General features: G+C 35.6%; 1 pseudogene; it reads right to left on the bottom strand.

Annotated features, from left to right (window-relative positions):
* Nucleotides 1-2,649: 2,649 nt before the first annotated feature.
* Nucleotides 2,650-5,827, bottom strand: LOC103193154 (annotated as a pseudogene).
* Between the last annotated feature and the right edge of the window lie 7,071 nt (nucleotides 5,828-12,898).

A 12,898-nucleotide genomic window follows, 5' to 3' on the forward strand; every position in this document is an offset into this window, starting at 1 on the left:
CCTATAGGGACATTATGAGTCAGAATTGATGGCAGTGGTTTTGTATTTTTTTTCAGTAAATGACTAAAACAGAAAAGACTTATGATTTTTCTTAGATTTTAGAGCCAGAACCCTTTACCATTACTGCTGTTCCTGTGGGATGTTGAGTCGATTTATGACTCACAGAGACCCCATGTGATAGAGTAGAATGATCATATAGGGTTTTCTGGGCTGTACTCTTTACAGGAATAATTAGTGAACTGGAGTAACAGTATCTCACTTTGAACAGCAAATACAATAATAGATAGTTCCTGCATGGATAAAATATAATTTTAAGTTCAAATTTGGACTGTGTCTTATAGACTTTCAATTTGGGCAACATCATAGACTAATGACTAAGATTCTTTGGAATCTTGAGAGGTTAAGATACATTGATTTTTGCCATTAATATCATCTCTTTGTGCATGTAAACCAATGGGATTTTCTTCTGCACCCAAAAATATGCTAATTCCCTGATACATCAGTCTACAGAAAATCATACACAACAAATTATTAGTCAATCTAATCTGTCTTTGTGTATGTTGTTGTCGTTATGTGCCACTGACTCGGACCCAACTCATAGCGACACCTCCTTGGGTTTCTGAGGCAGTATCACTACTGAAGTAGATTGCCCAACCTTTTTTTCCGAGGAGTGGCTACTGGATTTGAACTGCCAGCCTTCTGGTTAGCAGTCAGGTGCCTTAGGCACTACGCTACCAGAGCTCCTGTCTTTGTGTATACATACCCAGGAAAAAAAAAAAAGGAATTTAAATGGAACTACAAAACATCAGTAATAATGTATTTATTGAGTACCAATGAGGGGGTCCAGGTACAACTTTACGTGTTCTAATTTCATTGCTTCAATTGCATACAGTGATCCTGTCAAATAAGTGCAAGTAAATTTTGTTTGAGAAATTTTCAGGTGTGATGATCCTTTGGTAAATCAAGGTCTGGAACATGTTTTTGATTTGAAATAATCCAGAAATCATTTATATTTCATAATTAGTTTAAGAATACATAACATTTTAAAAGGAGATCTGTCTTCTGAATTGTTTGCCTAAGGCAAATATTAAAATTAATCTTTACTCCCTGACCACCAGCTAACTGAACACAAGGAGAGCGAGACCAGAAGAGCACGTGGCTGCTAAAAGATGGATTTCAGATCATCTAGAAGGTGGTTAATCCACAAACAATAATCCAAGGAGTTGACCCATGCTTTTTGGGATCCTATTATATTAGGATTCTTCTTTCCATAGAATAAGAGTTCACAAATATAATTAGAGATATTTTATGTGTCTATTTTCCCATAAAGAACCCAAACTAAAATCGTTCTTCAGTCTTAGTAACTAAAGATTTTCCTCTTCTCTTTAATTCAGGCCCTAAGTGTTGGCATTGCAATTTTGGTATTAATCCATCTTCCAGTTGTCTCACAAACTTTTTCTGACAGCCTTTAGCTGATAGGCACATTTTAATTGTTTCTTTTCCAACAAATGCTGACTCTTGTATTTCACTTTAGAATTCTTTTTGTTTTAATAGTGTAACAGAAAATGTTCAAGTTGGATTGTGGATTTTCAGAGAGAAACTCATCTTCCACTATTTCAAGGATGATTCCATGAAGAATGAAAATGTCCAGAAGCCAAATGAAATATATATTTTTTTATGTTGATACTAAGGCTAAAAACATAATAATTGTATCTAATTTTATTCTATCATGTTCCAGAAAAAAAACATACAACTATGGATAGAAAATCAGAATTACTTTATTTTACTTACTTATAATTAAATTGTTAAGACTTTAACATGAACCTGTATACTTTTCTTTATTAAAAGCCTCAACAACTTACTAACTCTTCTCACATCTGAGTCACAATGAGGGTGGTTGTCAGAGGGTATTATCAGACACTTGGCTATATTTAAATATTTAGCTCACATTTTAAATTTTGCTTAGTCTAATTTGTATTAAATTGGACCTTATTCATTTTATCTTTTTAGAACCTCAGCTTATTGTTCTCCATCTAAACCGTTATAAACAAGAACCTGATGCATAAACTCAGAGCATCTTGGGGTTTGTGTTATCACAGTCTACAAATGTTTCAATGTTATCATAGTCTGCCTAATGTTTCAATATCATTTTACACTCTATCCTGCTAACTCCCTAGACTTGACACATCAGTTTAGTTATTTTTCGTTTTACTTTTTGTATGTTTTCCATATTTTATTCAATGTTTTCTTCCTTAGAAGCAATTTAACATATTTTCTTCAGGATTTTTGTCACTGAAAAGCAAGGTCTGATTTTGATATTGCCCATTTGTTGTGTAAGTATCAGAATGGGTCATCTTCAAAGCAGTCCTCCAGTTGGGCTTAATCACTGGTTAGTGGGATAATTTCTTCTAGGTTATTTATAACTGACAAAACATATATAGGCTTTCAATTTGGGGTTTGTTTGTTTTCACAGGTTTTTTTTTTTTGCTTTTCATTTATATATATATATATTATATGTATATTATATATATATATTATATATATATATATATATATATATATATAAAATATATTGCACAATATTTTTTTCTAAAAAAAATTTTTATGTTTTAGGCAAAAACGCTTTTCACCTTCACTCAGGACAAGCTATTATGTATTATTTTCTAAAAGAAGTAAGTTGTTATCTATGTGGCCATCCCTTAAGGGGATAGAATTGACACATTTGTAGGCTCAAGTCTGAAATGACAGCAAATTATTTCAATAATCAATTTTCCAATTCCTTGTAACGTGGCTGTTGTAAAGATTTCTCCAACAATACCAGAGTCTTACAAAGAATAGCCGCAATGGCATATGCTTCTCAGTAGCTGTCACCATAAGAGAACTGAGGTCATATTTCATAAATACCCCAAAGAGTCCATGGGTGCCTGAAGCATGGTTAACGATGTGCTCCTTTTCTGTCACAGAAAACTGATGAGTGTCTGCTGAAATTTTATAGATATGTAGCTTGTTGGCACAACTGTAATAAGATCTTGGAACATCTGGTTGTGATTACAACAATTTTTTTCAATTCCATCTAAAGAATTAATAATTCCTGGAACAAGTACTCCAAAAGATAAACGATCTATTCTATGATAAAAGTTGTAAGTGTTTTGGTTGACAAGTACTGCCAAATGTTCATGACCTCGGAGATGTGGAATTGCCTTGCCCACAGTTATGTGAAAATTCCCTGCTACTTTATCGATGTATAGATGACTTCAAATTCTTCATGCATCTGTAGGCTGTGATGAATCATCTTCCCTTGGTGGAAGTGCTGTTGATGCACTTTAAAAAGTGCTTTTGAATGTCACATTTTGAAGTGAATTCTCTTCTTGTAGCCTGTATCAGCTGTATCATCTTCTGCTACTCTTTTTGCTATGGTGAAAGATGAAATACTGCTGGTTCATAAATCAGACCATCTACAGAGGTAATCTTTGTTTCTGCTAAATTCAGTACATCTGCTCCAATGTACTGACACTTCATGGTAACAGTAATATCTATATTGAGTCTCAATTTTCTAGAAAAAATCCTTGTCTACTTAATATTCACACTTCATCCATGTATCTTGACTAAAAAATCCTATTATGGTTAATAAACTCATAGTAGTAAATGGTTTTAGTAACCATATCATCACTGACTTAAGTCTCTACATAGTTCTCAGGAACTTCAGATATGCGTTCAACTCTTTTCCTAAATTTAAGATTTTTGTTCCCATTCAATCACACATCTTCAAGAAAACCTTCGTTTTCTTCCTTCATACTATTATGTTTGTGTCATGAGTTCCATGACCATACACTTGGGCCTCCTTTTAAAACTGGCTTAGTTTTCATTCCTGGGGTCTGTTGACTCTTCATTACTTTAAGTACTTTGCGTTTACTATTTTCTCTATACCAGAAGGCTGGCGGTTCAAACCCACCAGCCACTCCTCTTATGTGCCACTGACTCGGACCCAACTCATAGCGACACCTCCTTGGGTTTCTGAGGCAGTATCACTACGGAAGTAGAATTGCCCAACCTTCCTTCCAAGGAGTGGCTGGTGGGTTTGAACTGCCAACCTTCTGGTTAGCAGTCAAGTGCTTTAGCCACTATGCTATCAGAGCTCCTTTGACAGTCTATAGTGTATTCAATATTCTTACCAACACCATGGGTTGAATGCATCAGTTCTTCTGCCATTCTTCCTACTTCACCTAAATTAATTCTCCACTTTTACTCTCTGTACCCTTAACCACTCTATGACCTTTTCTACATACTTTTAATAGTCTGTATTTTTCTCATTTTGTTTGATTCTTCTCCATCTATCTTCTAGATTAGAAAATGTAGTTATCCTACTGCTCCAGTGCAAGTGATTCAGCAGGAATGTGAAGTTTGGAAGCACAGTCGTGGTGATCATGTGTGTTCAATTACACAGGCATTGATACACTCCCACAAGATAGGGAAAAGGATAAACCAAGTGGTGAGATTGAAATGGCTACCCAGTATCCTTCTCCCTCATATAGTTAGTGGTGTGAGAGTGTCACCAGCTCAGCAAAGAACTGAGTGTTCTAGCCATCTGGCTTTTATCCTTTAGTAACTCAGGGAGTCTCATTGTCTAAAAACTTTCATCCTAACTCTCACATCAAGAACTCACTGGATTTCTAATAGTGAATGTCTATACATAGGGCCAAAGGTGTTCTAACATAAGGCTTATGTAAAATATGAGTTTTTTTTTTTACCCTAATTGTTTCCACATGATGGGCCTCCCACAAATACAAGGTCTATGAAAGTATGAACTTTGTCTCTTCTTACCATTTAATCACCTGAAACCAATGCACACTGGCATTTCATGGGCACACAGTTAAATAAGTTTTGTGCATGTAGAAATGAAGGAAGGGACAGAATCAATGGAAAGTTGAAATAAACATTTAACATCCCTCTTCGGGTGTCATGTAGTAATAGGTTTTCACTTTTAGTATCAAAAGCCTCAATTCTGTCTTTCAACACTAAAGAACTATTTTCCCAGTGTGGAGCCTTTTTCACCTCTTCCCACATTCTCTTCAAGAATCAGGCATATGCTTAGTTAAGAAAAGAACACTTTGCCTCAGTGGGTGGTCTATGTGCCTTTAAAGCTAAAAATGATACTTTACAAGTATTGCAAAAAAGCAAATTATCAGGGTAACAGAAACAGATTCAAGCAATTCCTTCTGCCAAATTCTCTCCAGATCTGGCTACCAGTAGGAGTATGTGTCTGGGGAAGGGGAAGTGGAAATTCTTGCATGAAAGGGATTTAAGTTAACCCTTCACACAAACGCAGTAAGAGAAGGCATTCTTATCCTTCTGTTATTGCCCTTCTCAGTATCCATCGCATGAACCTCAAGAGGACTTCCCTCCATGGGTTGCACTATTTATTTATTTATTCTCTGACCCACCAATCATGGAACTGGTCTCCTAGGGCATTGACCTCCTTGTCTAAAGTATTACAGGTGAAATTGTTACATTTTAGTGAGTTCTGATTAAAAATTGTGATTAAAAGTATCTTTTAAAGTTTGCTATTTTAAGGCACGTGACTGCTAACCAGAAGGCTGGCGATTCAATCCCATCAGCCACTTCTTGGAAGGAAGGTTGGGCAATCTACTTCCATAGTGATACTGCCTGGGAAACCCAAGGAGGGGTCGCTATGAGTCGGGGCCGACTCAACAGCACATAACAACAACCAATTTTCCCCTTCTATTTATTATTATTTTATTTTTCAGTCAGATTCTTACATTGTTTTTACAAACACTATTCTTTCCTTCAGACTGTCATTGCTGATCATGTAGTAAGCAAATTTCTTAGTATAGAAATATCACTATTAGAACAACTATTCTACCAAAAATTTGGATTTACTGCCTTATATATTTTCTTTATCTTTCTCCACCAAGTTAAAAAATGTATATACATATATATTTTCTTCACAGAATTTTAGCGTAATTCTTTGCCCCAGTGGGTCTCAATAATGGCTTCCTTTTGCTTAGATCATTGCTACCACCATTGAAGTCATCTTATCTTGTGAGTAAAACCTGACAATACTAAATTATGCTCTCTTACCATGATTCTTTGATCCCTATTCAAGTAAATTATCAAGTAAAACTAGGAAGGAAATATTTTCCCATGTAACTTGCTCTTATAATGAGAAATATCATCCTCAAAACATACTAAACTATCAAAGAGCATGGTATAGAACAAGGAAATTTTCCGTATTTGTCAATGTCCATATATGTGGAGTTTTTTTTTTTTTTTTTTTTAACATCTCAAGAGATAGGGGAAAAAATGATTGGTCTTTAAGATTAGAATTTCAAATGAAATGGTCACAGTGATAGGTCATAGGGAACTTAGTGAAAGATATTTACTAAGTTTTTCTTCACATAAAATATTTTTTTTTTCAGGGTAGAAGTGTTCTGAGATACCCAGTACAATAAAGCTGTAGTGTCCCATAAGATAAAATTTCTTAAAAATATAAAAGGTATTTAAACATTTCCAACTTCCTGGCAGTGCTGGCTGTAGTGTATTTCTATATTAGTAATAACTATAGTTCTAGTTCTGTGTACTTACAAGGGGATCAATCCCTACCCTAATTGGAAGTTTATAGACTTTTAACTGAACCAGTATTGATCTATGTTGTTCAAGTTGAGTTCTATAATTTCTTAACCTATGGTATGTGTATATTAATATTAAATTTCATGTATTTCTTGATCTTTGGTTATTTTGTATTTATTGTTTGGTAATACTTCAAATTTTCCATACTCCCACAGGGGATTTTGCCATTTCCTTCATATGAGAAACTTTGAATAAGTCTTTTCAGTTTTCATATAAGGAATTCAGAGGTCTTTAAAACCTCTATCCTGATATAAACTCAGTGTCCCCTTCAGGATTTCATTCATTCTTCAAGTTTCCAGATTCCTTCATTGGCTAAGGTCCAGCACTAACAACCTTTTGGTCATCAGAACTTTGTTCTGTATCAGCTAAAATAATAAGTAAGATGCAGTCAGTTACAAAATGCAGAGTTTTACTACTATCAAACATTATCAAATCTTTCATCTTTCCTATTTTTCCAACAATTATGTATTGTGTGTAATGATCCCATTGAATCAAGAGACAAATAGCAATTATAATTTTGGGGTTTACAGTTTTATAGTAAACAAGTATCCTAGTAGATAAAGATTTTAATATTAAACAAAACCAAACCAAATCCACTACCATTGAGTTGATTCCAACTTTTAGCCACTCCATAGGACAGAAGTAGAACTGGCTCACAGGGTATCCAAGGTTATAAATCTTTATGGAAGTAGACTGCCTCATCTTTCTCCTGTGGAGTGGCTAGTGAGTTTGAACTGCTAACCTTTTGGTTAGCAGCCAAATGCCTTAACTACTGTGCCACCAAAGCCTCTTCATTTTGAAGGTTAGATATATTAAAATACTTGCCCAACATTAAAAAGAAGTTGATAAAGTTAAAAAAATCACAACATCATGAATGTTAATGGAATAATTAGTTAAGCTTTTAATAATAAAAGTGAATTTGGAGCATCTCTATATACAATACATCAAAAATATATAACAAAATTAAAGCATTAAATATATTTTTATCCATATAATAAAAGAACTCCTGAAAAGATAGAAGAAAAAATAAACCTGATATTAAAGAGTATGGTAAAATTTATGGGGTAAAAATGATGAATAAGTATCATTCTACGAAGTCTAAATTTCTAACAATTAACAAAAGAAAAGCTGTCCACCACTCAAGGAGTCACCAACCTTGGGTTTCCAAGTGATATCAGTGTGGAAGTAGATTGCCCAATCTTCCTTCTGAGGAGTGGCTGGTGGGTTTGAACCACCAACCTTCTGGTTAGCAGTCAAGTGCCTTAGACACTAAGCCACCAGAGATCCCAAGAGTCTAGTAAGTGAAAATTAACCCAATAATGGGATATATTTTTGCCAACTAATTGAAAAAAAATTATTTTTATATTGGTTGAGAATATGGGGAAAAAAGGTGGTATTAATCATGGTCCTTAGCTGCAAGCACCACAATTTTGATCTGGCCGATATAAACCAAACAGGGAATTTATTGGAAGATTATCGTGTATCTTCTGTATGAGCCTAAAAGGCTGGAAAACTAAGCTCTGACAATCAGCAAAAACAGGGGAAATAAGTAGAAGGCCTTCTCATGGGTAAAATCATAGGAAAGGAGCTTTCTGTTGAAGGTACCTCCCACCCTACAGGGTCAGCAACCACCCTTGCTCCCTGAGTATAGCTACTGTGGCCTCGAGTGTGGGTTCTTCAGTACTTCCCTTTCTCTAGGCTCTAGATTCAAAGTTTAAGTTGGGTCACTCTTTGGATTAAACCAAGTCACATACCTGCATGCTAACTAGCTACATGGTAAGTTTGAAAAGATAATACCCAATCAGGGCAATTATAGTGTAGATGAACTCTGTCTCACCAGGGCTCATTTGGTGGAGAAATTGCCAAAAAATGTTCAGATGCTGGGGTTTTAAGGGAAAAAAAAAAAAAAAATTACATTGATCTCTCATACATTGTCTTTGGGAATTGGGAATTGTTATGTTGTTGTTGTTGTGTGCCACTGAGGTCATTCAGACTCACAGAGTTCTTGTAGACCAGAGTGGAACTGCCCCATAGTTTCAGAGGCTGTAATCATTGTGGGAAGAAACTAATGTCTAAGGCATTTAACTGCTAACCAGATGGATAACAGTTCAAACTCATCAGCTGCTCAGTGGAAAGAAGATGGGACCATCTAATTCCACAAAGATTTACCTCCTCAGAAACCCAATAGGTGTCACTAGGAGTCAGTATTTTGGTTCTCTAGTGCCACTATAACAGAAATACCACAAATGGATGACTTTAACAAGCAGATTTATTTTATTCAAGTTTAGGAGGCTAGAAGTCTGAGTTCAAAGTGCCAGTTCCAGGGGCTGGGTGAAAGACCCTCAACTTTGGGCTTCAACTCTGCCTCTTGCTCCCTGCCCACTGAAGCTGGAGGCATCTCTTAACTCAGATAGCTGTTGGCTGCTGAGGCTGACAAACCCAAGGTTGATATGTAAAATGGCACAATCCCAAATTTATTAAGTAACACAGCAGGACACTAGTTAAACAATCCCAAAATTGGCAGACAACATGGCATACCACTGATGACTCGGCTTCAGTCAGAGTCAGCTTTGTTTTCTAATTTGTCCACCCAGATGGGATGTCTTTTTCTAATTCAGTCTCATAAGGTCTGGTCTTTCTTTAAATTGTTTACTTCTGAGTCACATTTTTCCTTTTAATTTAGACAAAGGAACATAGAGGCTTAGCAATAGCCATGCACAGGTACAAAGAGATGGGAAAATGCAAGTTATGTTAAGAGATTAGTGAACAAACTCTTTTTGGCAGGGCTTAACAAATAATAACCCATGAGCCAAATCTAACCCATCACATTTTTTTAAATAAAGTTTTTGTGGGAATACAATCAACATTTTCTATTTATTTACATATTTTCTACTGCTGCTCTCATATTATAATGGCAGAGGTGAGTAGTGACAGAGATCGCAGTGACCTGCAAAGCCTAAAATATTCATTTGGCTCTTTATAAAAAGACTGTGCCAAACCTTGCTTTGTGGAAGGACATGAGAGAAAATGTCCTGAAGAGAAGGTTGGATCAGATGTGGAGAACCCTGAAACCTACTGAATCCTAATCCTTCATAAAATAATATGAAACTTTTTGAAAATACCAAGATAGTTTACAGATGTGTGTAGCAATGATGCTCTGGTTTCCTGCTAAGGGTCAGCAAGAAAATTCCTTCTAAGAAACTGTGATGAAGAAACCAGGACAACACAACCAATGTGAGATAAATGATTATTTATTGATTGCATAAATTCAAATAAAAGATAAAGGCATTATAAACTTTGTTTTTGCTCATTCTTATTTGTACAATTACTTGATTTTATCCCTGTAAATATGGTTAGAGGAGGATGTATTTGAAATATTTGGTTGTTATATTTGGGGTTTTGGCCCACTTGAAAGGAAAGTAGGTCACTATTCACAGAGAAAGGGATTGAGCAAACAACTTTAGAATGAGAAAACTGAAAAGTAAAGTTTGGGTTTCAGCAGGTGGGTGATGAACATTTCAATGAGCATTTCTTTTCTGCTCTTTTATTTTTTCAGCTCTTTTTACCCAAAACCAAGTGCATCCTAGGAATGAAAAGAGTGGCTAGTTGAGAGAGAGAATTTCAGTAGGAGGTCTACTTGGTGTATATGGTCTGGATCATATTGAGAAAGTCTGCATGGGTGTGGAACTGAAGTGACAAAAAGAAATGATGGACTCAGAATTCAAGACAAGAATGAGCAAAGATCAAAGAATAAAATCCCTGGGGAAAGGCCAGAAAGTGTGAACATTGTTTGAGTCTACAAAACGCTGGAAACCTGTTCAATTCTGCTTTGGATATTAAAAGCCCTGTAGGAACCTCCTAGCCCTTTATAGTTTGAACATATATCCTAGTTATACATATTTGCCTCAAATGATTGTTCATAAGACACCTATGATGCTACCTGAAGCCACTCTTTGCCTTTTTCCCTCAACCTCTACCACCATCTTCCTACCACCATCCCCAGCTGCCATCCAGTAGATACTGAGTTGCCTTGATCCCACAGTAGAGCTACGCTCCAAAGGATTTTCAAGTCTCTGACTTTTCAGAAGCAGATTGTCAGTTGTTTCTTCTGAGGCATTTCTGGGTGAGTTCAAAAAGTCATGCTTTTGGTTAATAACCCAGTTCTTAATTGTTGGTGCTACCCAGGGACTTGCATCTCCCCACACTGACACTCTTAAGAATAGTTGGGCAGTACTTGAACATTAACTTTACCTTTGAACCTTTATGTTTACTGTTTCCTGGTAAATTCTAAAGAGACTAGAACAATGAATTTTGGATAGAAACTAAGTGAGCTACTCATCCCTGTAGACAGAACTATTGCTTTATGTTTTGACAAGACTGCAAATATTTTTCCTAGTTTTCTCTCTTAGCACATCCTGACCTCTGGAAAAAGTTTTAGGGAGGTATTTTGGTGCAGTAGGAGAGGGTTTCTTTCAGTGCCTGGATTGCTTTTCTCTATTCTGTTAGCAATCTCATTCTGACATATGGGGAAAGCAGTTCAAATCTGAGAATATAATGTTAAATTATAAATGGGCTGCATTTTACTTTTTCCTAGGAAATTCCATTAGATAGTATACCAACAAAACACATCTACATTAGCAGCACTCTAATTGGCCCAGGTCGATTTAAGGTCATGACTTCTTGCTCCAGAGTTCAGGTAGTATGCTTTGTGTTCGTATGTGTGTGTGCTTATAAAAAGCTGAAGGACATTTACAATTGCAGAAGAGTTGTTTATTTAAACTTAGAAACACTGATTGGTTTGAAAATTATGTAATAGTTTCTGAAAGAAGTGCTTTTAATTATACTTTCTTGTTATATTTGGCATTTGTCACCAAAATAAGAAAGACCATAATAGATTTAAATATGTTAGGAGGAGGAACTCAAGTGTGGTGTTGGAAATGTGGAACCTCATTACAGGAATCTTGAAATCAAATAAAAGTTATAGTGCCAGAAAGCAAAACCAGTAATTCACTCTTTGTTGCGATTCAAATCAGTAAATATTTTGTACACTCTTTTGATATGCAGATTTTGAGGGTGATATAAAAAGAGTAAGAGCTATAACCTGGTATCTACAAGCTCATCATTCATTTATTAATTTATTTATTCATTCAACCAATTGAACCCTTACTCTATGCCAGCCACTCTGCTAGAGGAAGTAAGAGAAATAACTTTAATTCAAGACTGATTAAGATAATCTTTAAAACATACATGAATAAAAACAATAACAAGATCTGGCATGATACATCTGTGATGCAACCAAGAGAAGTCAAATTTCTGTTCTGAGATGAACTAAAATTGAAATGAATCAAATAAAGTTTAGAGTATTTAAAATCCATTTGTCAATCATTTTTTTCCTGCAGATATCAGGCTTAGATGTAAGAGTCTTGGCTTTAATCACTTAGATAAAGTGACAGCTGTGTTGAAAAGACCCTACGTATTGTAGGCTTGTAGACCTTGAGGTGGTCAATTTGGGGCTTGGTGTTTCATTATGAAGACCTTAGGATCCAAGGGAGGTCTTTGCTTCTTCCTGATGCATCTGCACATTGTGCTCTCTGGTGCCACCTACTGTACTTTCTCACACACATGCATCTTCCTACTGAGTTGACCCTATCATCGTACATTTTAAAACTTTGGAGGACAAAGAAAATGCAAGCAACTGAAATTCAAAGATATGCTGATCTCTGACTTGACTATGGGCTTCAGAATGATTCTTCTTCTTCTCTCTTTTCAGTTTTCTGTAAGAAATAAAAGTTCTTCCATGATATTAGTAGGGTTCCCTAGGTGGTGTAAATGGTAAAAGTACATGACTGCTATCTGAAAGGTTGATGTTTTGAGTCCATTTAGAGGCATCTTGGAAGATAAAGTTGATGATATATGTCTGAAAAACTCAGCCATTGAAACACAGTTCAACTCTGACACACATGGAGTTGCCATGAGTTGAAATAGACTTGACAACTGGCTTAATGATATTATTAGCATCAAATTAATAATGTTAGGATGACCAGCCTACCCTTTACTGCATGCTTATTATATTCTAACCAATGTTTTTTGCACTTTACATATTTTAATCTTAATCATAGGTAGACAGAGAGGTAAATTGTATCATCATAATTTTCCAGATAAGGAAACTGAGGATGCTGAGAGAGGTTAAACAATTTGACTAATGGCTGATGGAAATTGGAAGTGATATTCAAATATAAGTTGTGTACCT

The sequence above is a fragment of the Orycteropus afer genome, unplaced genomic scaffold, assembly GCF_000298275.1.
Source record: "Orycteropus afer afer isolate SDZICR_OR568_19922 unplaced genomic scaffold, OryAfe1.0 scaffold00034, whole genome shotgun sequence".
Lineage (NCBI taxonomy): Eukaryota > Metazoa > Chordata > Mammalia > Tubulidentata > Orycteropodidae > Orycteropus > Orycteropus afer.